This window comes from Panthera uncia (genome assembly GCF_023721935.1).
Source record: "Panthera uncia isolate 11264 chromosome C1 unlocalized genomic scaffold, Puncia_PCG_1.0 HiC_scaffold_3, whole genome shotgun sequence".
Lineage (NCBI taxonomy): Eukaryota > Metazoa > Chordata > Mammalia > Carnivora > Felidae > Panthera > Panthera uncia.
The window spans coordinates 84,893,985-84,908,381 of record NW_026057584.1 but is presented as its reverse complement, the minus strand read 5'-3'; the positions used below and the strand labels follow the sequence as shown (position 1 = coordinate 84,908,381).

The window sequence follows — 14,397 nt, the reverse complement described above, 5'->3', positions numbered from 1 at the left end:
TTGCTTTCAAGGTTGCAGAATGAATTAAAACTTTTGCAAAGTATCTTAGTCGATACCTACTAAACAGGAAGCTTTAAATAAATAGTACATAATAAACCACTCTATTGCATTGATACCACCCGTCAATCCAAAAATAGAGTGCTAGTCTATGATCTTGTTACATATCACATTTACAATCTCTTTCTCCCTTTACATTCCACTAATTTCCCAATGTCTAGAATAGCCTCATTTTCTCCATTCATAAAATTATGTCACTTGCCTTAACAAAAAGCAGCTTTAGCCAGGGGATTATGAAGTCAGGGGGCAAGGCAATAGGGGAAGGATGCACCTAAACAGTCACTGCTTTACTAAAATTAAGACAGTAATTAACACAATAATGTATGCCTATTACATCCTAACTTTGCATTAATCTTTTTCTTCAAAGTCTTTTTTGAAATCCACAAAAGCCAGAATCATTGCCTTCCTCATACCCTATAAATATCATAAACAAACAGGTCTTACATAAAACAGTGGACAAAAAGATGTAATTGATGAATTCTCAAAACCCTGTAATTTCTAATGTTTTGTCATCTCAGAAATCAATTCGTAAGAACTTATCACATGAGTATGGGATGTGGGGGAGGATAAACTAAATATCTTCTGACCACTGAGGCAAAACTAGTTTTAAACACCTGGATTTTCTTCTTCTCCTGATTATATTCAAATGAATTATTGTCTCAAAAACCATTTAAAAGATTAACACAGATGTTTTCTTGCCACTACATTCTCAAATTCCAAGCAATACCACTATCCTTTTTGCAATGAACCACTTTTTTATACTTTTATGAGAGGTCTTCTCAATGTCAGTAAGAACAGGTGAATTAAGAGTAACTGAAACCTATCAAGCTACATGTATCCACTCTTCTGTATATTTTGATAAAAGTTTGCTTTAGAAAAAAAAAATCGCAATATACAAAATGCTCTGGTTATTGTCCCCTCCCCCTCATAGGTTTTCAAAAGACCACAATGAATTCCTGATTCAAATGTGTTATCAGTGTTAAACCCACATAATTTTTTATTACATGTATCTTATTTATAAGGTAAAAGTAGTTTGCTGCTTTAAACACAAACACACACATACAACAGTCTTTCCTAAAGTGCCTCATATTTGAAAATGGCCAAGTTTTCCAAATATTAATGACAATAACACAGGGCAGTTTAATTATGGCACAATAAATGAATGACAAGAGCATTTTACTTCAAAATCCCTGAGTTCCAGGATCTGAACATCTATAAGAACATCCTTTCATTCCAGATTCAGAAGTTTAAAGCATTCAAATGCTACAACACACCTTTCAGTTATAGGCATTGCTTCGATGAAAAAACAGCTTTAAAAACCATGAAATGAAATCAATTCCACATAAAGCTATCATAGGATTCCGATCTCTAATCTGACTTGTAAATTAGATGTGTGTAACTTCGACTATTCAGCAACCACAGATCTTCTTCCTAGCAGGACGGCTGTTGGTTGCACTGCACTCTGACCAAAAACATGCAGTAGTAGCTGTCGCACACTGACAAATTCAAGAGTGTATGCCTTGAATAAAACAGTATATGCCCTGAATAGTATATGCCCTGAACAGCTTTCAAGGTAAGTCATGAGGGAATCTTTTTCTGTTTGTAGATGAGCTGCATGAATCTATGTTTTATATTCTGGGATGCCAGAGTTTTTGTTGAATGCTAAAATGAAAAAAAATGTTGAAGATTCACTGAAAAAAAAAAAATGGGATTCAACATTAAGAATCCACCCACTTCATTTTGTAGCACTGCTTTCAAATCCTCTACTACTGGAATAAACAGATACATGCCAAAAGCAGGGTCTCTAACAAATTAAAATACTGATTTGTTTCAGAGAATGCTTTGATGTTCCAGTTTTCTTGTGATTTAATGGTTCTAGAAAATACAGGGTTATTTCCAATCCACATCTGTTCACTAATCATTTTAAATGAATTTAGTTAATAGGTCTAAAGATATTAATTTTTTAATTCAACTGTTCTATGCCCCTAATATTATAGACTGTGATTTTCTACCCCTAAGGAGTTCAAAAGCCTATGCAAAAGGACGTTTTCTTAGAAAGTTCTGGGTACAATAGCTTTTTGCAAACAGAAACATATTTTATGCATGCTGGGGGAGAGCAAAATTTCAAGAATGCCCCAAAGTAAAAACTTTCTTATAATAATGACAGTCTTTACATTAACCTTCTTAGGTTAATTTTTTTAGCTTAAGTAGATGTTTTTCTTTACTCTATTTCCCTTGAAGTAAAAGAACCCAATACTAAAAGGTAAAAACTACGTAAGTTCTGTAAATGGACAGAATCTTCATAGTTTACCAAAGCAATTACCATGTATCATTATGAAATGATAATACATTACACACTCCCCAAGTAAGAATTAAATTTACTCCGACTACCTCCACCAAAAAAAAAAAAAACAAACAATTTTTATTTAGTCATGAAGTCCTTGGAATCATAGTAGGGCTTGATGCCATACTGGCGTCACACTCTGCCAGTCATCCAAAGAATATGCCATCCTTCTTTTTCAACTTCTTTGTCTACTAGTGCGTCATCACTGGACCCAGCAGGCTGCTCACCCAGACAATTTCAGTAACGGATTTTGGCTCTGTGCATAACAGATGAAAATCTTTACGAAGTATCCAGTTTGTCTTACAGCTGAGAGATCTGAACCTGCTGCAGATGTCACATCTAAATTCTTGAACGGATTTTTATCATCAGTGTCACCTATAAAACAAGACAGTGTCACCAATAGCATTGTCCTAGAGAATATCTACTTCAGTAACGCTAAGCTTTCAGCATCATAACTGATAGTGATTTCTTTGACTACAACAAGGGTCAGCAAACTAGAGCCCATGGGCCAAAATTTAGCCCACTGCCTATGCTCATACAGCCATGATCTGAGAACAGATTTTATATTTTTAAATGGTTGAAACAAGTTTTTTAAAAAAGATTAGTGTTTTGTGACATGTGAAATTATATGAAATACAAACTTCAGTCTCCTTCCATTTTATTGGAAGCATAGCTACTCATTCATTTATGTACTTCTCTATGGCTGCTTCCATGCTACAATGGCAAACTTAAGTAGGTGCAACACAGACTACATGACCCATAAAGATGAATACATCTACTCTCTGGTGCTTTAAAGAAAAAGTCTGCCAACCCCTGACCTGAGGATATCGAGTAGGTAGGAAATAGGACACCTGGTATCTGTTGCATGAAGAACCTGTGTTCAATGACCCAGCTGTTCCCTTGCCATACCTTCATCAATTTGTTTAACAAATATTTCTGGGCAAGCCTGTCACTCCAGTGCAGACAGTTATAGTTACTTTGCTTTCCACTTTGGCTCAGCCTAGCCTCAATCCAAGGGGTCAACACTGCCCTTGGACAAGAAGAAGACAAGGAGCTCAGCTTCAAATGAAATTCCTCTCCAACACTGGCCTCTCCCATATCTCTAAGTTCTCCTAGTTCTGGATTTCTGCGTTATGTCAACCATTCTCCATAACAGGCTTCCTGCACTGCATACCAGTCTTAAAATTCTCTATTTCCTGCCAGAGATCCTAGGACAGTAGGCTGTGAGTCACAGCAGTCAATCACAGATTTCTGCTGGCTGATAGCCAGTTCCACCCCTGCTCTAACAACCACTCTGTAACATGAATTTATTCAGGGCCCCTGTGGACAATCTGCATACTACAACATTTTCCTGGCTTCCACTACTCCTCCTGTTCATAAATGCCCCTGGACTTCATTTCCTTTTACATTCACACCTCTGGCCTATAAATCCATGAGTTCAACCTTCCCAAACGGCTTGTCATTGTTTCTTGAGCTCAGTTCATACAATAACCAAATATAAGAGCACAACAAAAAAAAATTCTATATAAATGGATTTCCCAACCTAGAACTACCCATGTTAAGGCATCTCTTATTTTTTAGCAACTGCCCTAAAAAGGGAATATCTCATTCCCAAGCAGCATTCAGAACATCCCTTCTTTTTCCTTTCATCATTGCCAATTAGCCCAAAGTTTCTACACCTGCTTCACCTGAGCGTGTTGACAATTACCCTTTACTCACTTGGGGAGCTCAAAGTATCTGTGTTTCTTGAGCACTGCCTCAGAATGTCTCTCTTCCTTCTATCAAAGCTTTAACAATCCCATTTCTACAGTAAGGGAAAAGTGGGCGGGGGGTTCCTGCCACTGTCCGACTAAAATGGGAGAAATGCATTTGGCTTGACTTCTACCAGTGAGAATATAATTCCCCAAAGAAACATGCCAACAGTCCACAATGAAGCTATGTCCATACTATTAATGGCACAGAACCCATCTGTAATTTATATTATATTGCTGCAAATAATCACAAATAAGTTGTAGACTGACTATACTAGAAAACAGCTATGAAATGTCAGGAAGACTTTATAGCAGAACAGATTAGCCTCATGTAAAGACTTCAGAGAAAATGGCAGTTTATTTTTAGCAGTGAATTTCACTACAACTTTGAAATAGACTGCCATGCTGAACAATTCTGAAACCTGCATGAATAGCTCTAACACAAACAAAACAGTTTGTATCAAAAATGAAGAGGCTGACTGAAATGACCATTAACCTTATCTCAATTCTGAGTAGCATATAGGTAGCACCAATCTTAAATAAAAGGAAAATCTTCTTCAATAACACATACAGGAACCTTCTGCCCACTTAGGGAATAACCCAGAAGTCCAGCAACATACCCTCAAATCCAGAAAAATAAAGTAGAGGCATATAGTCCATATTCCAAAGGAACACTCAAAAGATTAAAACTTCAGAACTTGAATCTTTTGATGAATCTAGTCTCCTTCCCTTTAGGGAACAGTTCAAACTTTTTAGTATCAGAACTCCTTTGTGTTCTCAAAAATTGAGAATTCTCGACTTTTTGTTAAGGTGGGGCAGAATTGTCAATATTTACTATATTAGAAATTAAATGAGAAAAGTTTAAGTATTAATTCATTTTAAAATTTCAATGGCGTATGTAATATGACAACATACTTTATGAAAAATTACTTTCCTTTAAAAAAAAGGAAATTTCTTTCTAATTTAATAGAAGATGAATTCTCCTATCTTCTTCTATGTTCAATCTGTTGTGATATGTTGTTTTGATTTCAATAAAAAAGGAATTAACATTAATATGAATTGCCTTTTCAAATAATTATGAATGTTCTTTGATACTACACCAAAACTTGACAAGCTGGAGTTTGAAGGTTATCTATAACATGGATCCTATTATCACATAAACTCTTTGTATTCTGTTACTTGCTTTTATTTTTTAATGTTTTATTTATTTTTGACAGAGAGAGAGAGAGAGAGAGAGGCAGAGAGAAACGGAGACAGACAATCCCAAGCAGACTACACCTGTCAACAGAGCCCGATGCAGGGATGAAGCTCACCAATAGTGACATCATGACCTGAGTAGAGATCAAGAGTCTGACACTTAACTGAGCCACCCAGACATCCCTGTTACTTGCTTTTTATAAGGGCTTTTTACCAATAATTTTGTAACGCTGATCACTTTGAAAATATCAGCTCCTTGCATTTGTTTATATTCCAAATCTTGACATAATTAACTAATTAATACCACAGCAAAAACGCAGATTCATTAATATCATTACCCATCTCATCAGAAAAGTCTTTAAGTACTGGGAAGCTGACAAGGGCACAGCAGGTGATACAAGTTCTCCAAAATTTTAATTTTCACTTGAAAGCTCAAATTTTATCATTGGCAACAAGTATTACCAGTTGTTTTCCCCCAAGTGACAGGCTTACTTTGTTCATTTTCAAGAAAATGATTGCCAAATATCTAAATCTAAATAATCATAGTTTGGTAGTCATTATTACAAGTAAAAGTGATGTTTCATGAAAAATACAACTAATTCAGTTTGAAACTCAAAAAAATCATAGAAGGGTTTTTCCTTGAGCCAACCAATGTACTCTGCATACGCAGCAGCAATGTTTTTTGCGTATTTCCTATCTCATCACAAAGAGTATTAAAACAAAGTGTACTCAGGGATGAAGATTTAATAAAATTTTTTTTTTACTGCTTCATCAAGGACATTATTCAGTGAAACTGGCTTTTCTGTTTTGTTTTTTTACTGGGAAAGCATGGTAATAAAGAATACAATGATTACTAGTACAGTTTGATGCCACTGCCATTTAATATCTACTAAGATGCCCACAGTTTTACCCACCATCGTTTTAGTATCAGTGAGGCAAATGTCAAAGCAATGGGAACAGCAAGAAGTCCGTATTACTATGAAAAAGTTTTAACCTCACAGACCCCCTAAAAGGCTCTCGGCAACCCCCATGGGTCTACATATCACAGTCTGAGAACTGTTGTCTTAAGGAAACAATGAAAGCTATAAATGATAAGTTGCCATCCCCAAATTGATAATAAATATCCCGCAACATAAGAATTATATTAAATATCTGTACAAATTATTTCATTTTAATTCAAAATTGGTCCTACTCATTTGGAAACCAAACAATGTAACACCAATTAACATGAAATGAGCACTTACATGTATTATCTCATTAAATCCTCATAATAATTCTACTAGTTCTCTGATATACTCATGCTACAGATGAGGAAACCTGAAGTAGAGAGAGGGGAAGTCATTTGTCTGAGGTCACAATAACAACTATCAGTATTTATGGATTCAGGCATTACTAAGTATTTTGCATACTTCCTCTTTGAAGTCTTTACAACAACATATTATCCTTTTTCACCCTTTATTATTCTTTACACTTTTATTACCCATTTTACAGATGAAAACTGAGTCAAGAAAGTAAAGTTCCCTTCCCAAAGGTTACCCAAGTGCTAGATCACCTATAGACAAATCCAAGTCTGTCTTAATTCAAAAGTATGCTACATATTCTACCTCTCTATGTCACATATCAGTGTACCCTGAGTATATAAATAGATCGACTGTTGCAAGAATCTTACATAGTTTTAAATTCAAATGAGCAAGACCTCTATTTGAAAAGATTTTTACTAATTTGATTATCTCTGTCTTCAAATAGAATAAAACCTACTTCCTTTTAAAATGATCTAGGTAGATGATGAACTAACTCATACCATTAAACACTTATCTGTATATGACAATAAATCAATACAGGTAAGATTATTCTGAGGAAACTGAAAACCAGAAAAGTAACTAACTTTCCCCAAAGATATGCTGTTCATAAATGGTACAGGGTCAAAATCAGTTTCGACTGACCCTGAAGCCTAAGCTCTTCAATCACACTGCCTGCATATATTTAAGAAGGTCTCAGGCAATGACCTAGGAATTGTTCACAAGGTCTGGATACAGAACTTGCTGATATCATATCCACTTTACCCAAGGTAATCAAGATATGAATCATCTTGTATCTCAAAGACCTAGAGGCAAAAAGGAAGCAGCTACATGCTGAAAATAAAGAATGAAAGTAAAAAATGTCCGCAGGTGCTTTAGGTAAAATGTCAACAGGTAATGTTGAAAAGAGAAGTAAAATTTCTACACACATCTCCATAGCTGAGATAACCCTATCTCTGTTCAAAAACAAAACAAAAGAATGCCTAGAGAAAAATGTCATCACAGCTACAGAGGCTGTCTACTCTTTACACAATAGCTTTCAGATGCCAGGAGCCCAAGAGTGCTGCACACTTAATAAACAACAGCAGAAATCAGTTTCCTAAAGCATTCCTAAACTCTGATCAATCAGCAAAATTTTCACTTCAAATAAGGATCCATAAAAGCCAGGGGTTATGCCCCAGTGTTTGTTTCTATTTTAAGATCCTACATCTTAAGATACTGCTTCATATTAAACCTTATGGGGGACAGGGAAGGAATTAAGGTTTACCCAGCTCAATTCATCTTAACTTCTTGTAACTCAGCTTTTGGGAAGGATAAACATCTTGTGATTGGATAGAGGGGTGTGGCTTTAATTTCAAACAAACTGTATTCTCAAACAAACTGCATGTGTATTCCACAAACACATTTGACATTTGACAGGAAGGTGACAAAATGGAAGGCTGTGGTATACTACCTAAAAGGGCAGGGCAGCACAGGCGAGAGATGAGCAATTACACTTCTCATAGAATACCACATTCTGGATTCCCTTTGTGGCAAAGGAAAAAAACAAAAAACTACACAGCAAACTTTATCTCCTCCCATCACCAAAAAAAATCACAATCTAGTAATGTAAAAGCAGCTGACATATATAGAAAAAAAAACAAAAAACAAAAAAACAAGATTGAGGTCATGTCTCTTGACATGCATCATTTACACTAAGGATTCCCCCATTTATCTGAATTAATTTCATGTACCTAATTTCATTCAGATAATTGAAGTTTTCCTTTTAGAGTTGTAAAGTGTTACCTCACCATAATTAGTAAACTGTCCACTTAAAAATACCACTACCAAAAACACCATCCCCCCCGCCTCTCTACACATACACATATACTCCACTATCATTAAAAGTATGAGATGTTGGCCTTCACAGGAAATTTAGTTCAAACGTCCTCTTTAAAAAATTAGCACGAGAAATTCTACAAAAAAAGTTATGGTCATTACCTTTTTAATACAGAGTGTTTGCATTACTGTCTGAAGACATGGTAATTTGGGTATTCAATACATGACTGACTACTGTTCTGAAACCAACTTAAAGGTTTACACTACTAAAGAGTTTGGTGACCTGCCTCAAAACAGTAACCACGACTGTACGGAGAACAAAATCAAAGAGGTCTCTCTTTTTATGAGCAGGCATTTAAGGGCCTTTTAATGAGAATTTACTCTTTAGTATACAATTACTAATGAACAAAAAGAGGACCATTAAACTCACTTCTTTATAGTGCCATAAAACTTCAATGTGTAAAAAATATTACATATTAATCAAACTCAAGAAAAACTGAAACGTGCAACACCTTAAAATGCATAGCAAAAATTATACACCTTTTCTTCTTAAATAAATGCCCTGCCAAGCTATTTTTTATATGGATATGCTTATAATTTAAAATATACAGATTCTGTAGTACTAATGATGGTAATGAAATGTCTAAACTTCTTGTATGAATTCTAAATTTCTATACGAACACTGATTTCCCATACTGATAACAAACTTCCTGCTAGGATGAATTTTATATTAATCAATATTTATTTATCACCTGCTATTTGCCAGGCACTGTACTGAGTGCTGAGAACACCACCAGGAAGAGCACAGATTCAGTTTCAACACTCGGGGTACACATAATCTAGAAGGAAAGACAGATCATAAACAAATGTGCCATGGGAAAATACAACAGCTACTTGGTCAAATGAAAGTTCAAAACTGAGAGAAGACATGGGTAGACTACCAAATACTTAAAAATAGCTACCACTGAAAATGGGGGATATAAATCACCCATTACATGAGTCAACTAAGAAGGCAAAGAATCCAACAGGTATACAGTCAGGAAAGGGATCTAAGTAATGACTGGATGAAGTCTAGGGTGTTCTAGAGCCTGATGCAAATGAAAAGCTGACCCTCAAAATGGGCCCAAATCGTAATAGCCAAAGAGCCCAGCTCTCAGCTAGCCTGTCCTCAGTATCCAAGGCGTCAATCCAGTAAGTTCAAATCCCAGAGGCAGTATCACAGTATCTTGGCTCTGCAAGTTCTGCCTCGGTTGAAATAGAGCCCCAACCATCTGCCTGTGGACAAGAACAGGTCCCAAGTCCAGGAGAGGAATAGGGGATATAGCAAGGAGAGGCAGATGACCAAGAGGTTAGAGTTCTTAAGCAGGCTTAAGGCAAGGTTTGAGGTCCACAAGGGATCCGGTGTACAAAAAGAAACAACACCAGAAAACACATCAACTCTATGGACAATTTAACACTTACTAAAGAAAGGCTGTGGAATTGCTTCTCTGGTTACTTTTAAAAATAAATACTCAAAAACAAAACACTCATCTATTTAAATGACTTAAGTATGAACTTAAAGTGTAGCAGGAAAGGATTAGTCTTCCTAATTCTTACTGATTAATGAATCCATACCCTAATTCCACCTAAACCTACATTGAAATATTCTAGATGCCTCACACACACCTCATTAAATGTTTATGCTATGTCTTTCAAAACTCTTGATGAGTAATGTGTTTTTAAAAATGAGAATCTCATGGTCAAACTGCACATATGCCAACGGTACAGTGAGATACCATACTTCTGTGAACAATGAACGCTCAGGGCACCGGAGTAAGTCCAGATCACACGTCTGGAAGTGGATGGAGGTCTTAATGTATTTTAAGTCTTTTTTTTTTTTAATGTTTATTTATTATTTTGAGAGCAAGTGAGAAAGAACGAGTGGAGAATGCGCAGAGAGAGGGAGACAGAATCCGAACTAGGCTCCAGAATCTGAACTGTCAGCACAGAGCCTGATGTGGGGTTTGAACCCACGAACCATGAGATCATGACCCGACTGGAAATCAGACACTTAACTGACTGAGCCACTCAGGCACCCCTGTATTTTCAGTCTTAAAAACCAATGTAAAAACTGGGTCGAAGGGATAGAACTTGCAGTGGATAGAACACACAGACTGGGACTAGCAAAAGAACCAGCAATGATACATGTGAAAGATTTGCTTCCTATACATTAAATACTGCCCTACTGTACTATACAAATGTTTTCAGTAATAGAGTCATAGAAAACAATACATGTAGTACAAAAATGTTATCCCTGTGAAGGCTATTATTTATATGGCTCTACATATTCAAATAGGACTCACTGGAAGGAACTGACCTTGCATTTGCTCAAACATTTTCCAAAGCTATACAAAGGGTGGAGTGGTGGTACTTCCCAAAAGAAATGCTTGAAACTTTTCCTCAAATTTTTTTTATAAATAAACAAAACACACTACTCTGATCTATTAAAGAAAGAGGAGATAAGCCTAAGAAAAAAAGAAAATACAGTGAGGTTTTCGGGTTTTTTTTCCTTTGGTTTTACTGTATCACCAGAATGCCGTATCGAATACAGCCTGAAACTGTTTAATACATCATTTCAGGACAGCCTGCCAAGGTAGTCTGGACTCCAAAAGTCATGCTCCTTACAAAGGTCTATATGCTGAAAAATGTTTATCCTTATAAAGTGAAACCAAAACTTTAAAATGTGGCCTACGGTAACAATTAGAGGGTCACTCAATAGATGGCTGTCAAACTTTGCTCCAGAGGAAAATTTCACTAGAAAATTCACATTACTTCAGCTCTACTGAGGTGACCTATCAAAAAATTTAAATAATGCTCCTTTTTCCCAACTTCACAGTGAGTAACATATGTTAAAAGAATAAAATTCTCAATGTTAAGTTTGTCCCCCCAATTTTTCTAAAATATTTGATACCTGCTACCTCTTCCAATACTGGAATTTAACTTAATAGAATATTTGATTCAGCACGTATATGGAAATGGAATGATTTCAAGTTACAATATCATGATTCATGACTTCCAGGCACTTGGCTCCCTTAAGTTTGATTGAGCCCAAAATGACCACAAGCACTAGACACGAGGCTTACACAGAAAGAATACGACCTGGTCACCAGGTAAAGCGTACACAAGTATTTACCAAAAAGTATTTGCTAAATGCCTAAACACTGTGGTGCAGATGCAAAGAATTCACCCTGCCTTAGCCAGGACTTCAGGACCTCTGCATCTGAGGCCCACCAAGAAAAGTGATGTTGGCTCGGGAAGTGGAATTCAATTACTACATGCGTATAGCACCTTTCTTCCTCATCAATATCAAGATTACATACACCAGAGTCTTATATATGAGGATCTTGAACTGCCACTCTCCTAGAATTGAAACAGACTATCTGAAACAAGAATATGAACAAACGTTCTTAAAGTGAAAATAATTACTAATTTCAATCAAACTGGAAAGTACTATTTCAACTGATGGAATGTAACATTTCCCAACTATACATAATTTGTCATTTGTATCTAATGGGTCCAAATCATAAACTAAGGCATATACCCAAAACAGGAAAAAAGAAAAAAGAAAATTTAGTAATTACTAGGCTTTTCTTAAGATAACATAATCAAAACAAATTTTGGCACAAGAGTATTCATCGGAGAGGTCTAAACTGTATACTTAAGTGTTCATTTCAGTTCATTAAGCCAACCAGTTCTATTTAACTCTTGTTAAATATCTTCAAGAAACTTTAATTTCTCCCTGTGAAATAATGGGTTTGGATTAAACTGCGAAAGTCCCTTAAAAACACAATTCTGTACTTCTGTAGTACAGAAAATTAAAATGTCAACAGGGTTTCAAAACAGGAGTAAAGAAGTCAACTTCTCAAACTGATAATGCCAAAAATTCAGTTTCTTATTTTTATCTCAGTATCATGGTTCATATTTTAGCCATTTAGTTTACAAGTTTGTCAAAGAAAGTCTCATGATTCAAAACGTACTCCTCCAACCCTCCATACTCAAACTGTTTCATTAAATACAAGATCCTAAGGAAAATATACAATAAAAGAGCTAAGGAGAATCTATTCCACATCAGACCTGGAATGCATTAAAATTCACCATAGCACTTGGTACGTGGGTTCCTAGGTGAAACTCCTGCCACGCTTTAGCTTAAACAGGTTAACAGAATGCAAAAAAATGGCTCTACTGAATTATTCTGACCTTCTTTTCAGCAGCTCCTTTATCTGACCACTACATTGGGCTTTAAAATCAACTTCAGAGGTAGCACCAAACAACCAAGGTGAGCCACAGCACTCGGGGGCTGCATTGTGAAACCCACCTCGGTGGAAAATCACCGTCAAGTCAACGTTTTCCATTTCAAACGGTGATACAGGTGGAGGAAAAAGTGTAAAGCCTTCTCTTTGAACCTCCCATCGAGCTGCCCGAAGGCGCTAACTTAAGAATTATCTCAAAGATAATCTAATGCTTACAGTTCTCAGAAGACTCTAAAAGTTGTATTTGAGAGAGAGACACAGAGAGAGCGAGAGGGAGGGAGAAAGCGCGCGCACTCCCTGGAGCCTGAAGGTTAAATTGTGGAGCACTGCAACTTCGCTGTAGAGTACATGGCTGGATTTACAAGACTTAGATTAAGAGAACCTTTCCACCAGAACACTTAGCCCAGCTCCCGATCAAAATAAGTACACGCCGGATCCTCACTGGAGGGAAGGGGTAACGGGCGAATGAGGTCTTTCGTTTCAACTGGCCGAGAGAGAGAGGGGCTGACGAAAGCAAGAAAGTGAGGGCGACAGAGGGGCCAGGCGCAAAGGTTCCCTTCAGGAAGGCCTGGGGCCGGGCGTCGCAAGGGACCCGGCCCGGCAGCCTCTGGATCTGCCAGGAGGCCCCTCCGCCTACTCAGGCCAACCCCGGGAACCCGGCCTCCCTTCTCCCCGCGGGGATGTAACGCGCCCCCACCCGCCCCTCGCCTGCCGTTCGAGAAGGTGGCGGCGGCGCGCCGGGCCGCGGGAACCTGGCACGCACGAAGCGCAGAACTCAAAAAAATTAAATCACAAAATGGCCAGCGTGCAGGATTGCAACGCAGCAGCCCGTGTGCCCCGCTCCGGGCGCGACGCGGATCACGGCACCAGGAGCGCAGCGCGTGCGCTCGGGAAGCGCACCGCCCGCGCGGCCCTCAGCTCCGCCCCCCCCCCCACCCCCAACTCCTCGCGCCGCCGCCGCCGCCGCCGCCGCTGCCGCCGCCGCTGCCCCTCTGGGAACTCCGCGCCGCGCGGCCCCGCGAGGCGGGCGTCGGGGAGGGAAGGGGAGGGGCCGCGCTCCCCGCCTCCCCGCCGGGCCGCGCGGCTCCCCAGCCCGGAGCCTACTCACCTCCTCCTCCTCCTCCTCCTTGTCTCTCCCTCCTGGCCACCGGCGCGGCCCAGCCGGCGACGCGCTGACGCCGTGCCCCTCCCCCGCGGCCGCCGCCGCTGCCGCCGCCCCTCCCGGCCTGCGGCCGCTGCGGCCTCGAGGCGCGTCAGGCGCAGGCCCCGCCCTTTGGCCCGCCCACGCTCTCAAGGCTCCGCCCCCCCCCCCCCCCCCCCCCCCCCCCCCACCCGCGCGGTTTGGACGCCGAGGGCTCGGGGTCCCTGAGTCAGCGGCGCGTCCCGCCTGCGCGCACCGGCCCACCTCAGCTCACAGCCCCCGCTCTTCTTCTCACCTGCCCACTGCCCGAAGGCTTCGCTTCATTTCCCACCTCCATGCGCGCCCTTTCCATCTCTCATCAGCACCCCTCTCTGCCTCTTCAGCTTTTTCCTACTCTTTCCCTAACCCCTCAGTATCGTTCTAAGCTCGCATTGGCGCCTTCTCTTTTCTTCTGGAAGGTCTTCGCTGCTCACTAGGTCGGCCTCGGCTTCCTCCTGCAGTT

The 14,397-nt window shown here is 39.2% G+C and overlaps 1 protein-coding gene across 3 annotated transcripts in view; it reads right to left on the bottom strand.

Moving 5' to 3' along the window:
* Nucleotides 1-13,987, bottom strand: part of GTDC1 (glycosyltransferase like domain containing 1) — a 391,227-nt gene extending 377,240 nt beyond the window's left edge. For all 3 annotated transcript variants that reach the window (XM_049615666.1, XM_049615668.1, XM_049615670.1), the window contains exon 1: nucleotides 13,863-13,987. The gene's annotated coding sequence lies outside the window, so the exon portion shown is untranslated. The remainder of the gene's footprint in view (nucleotides 1-13,862) is intronic.
* Between the last annotated feature and the right edge of the window lie 410 nt (nucleotides 13,988-14,397).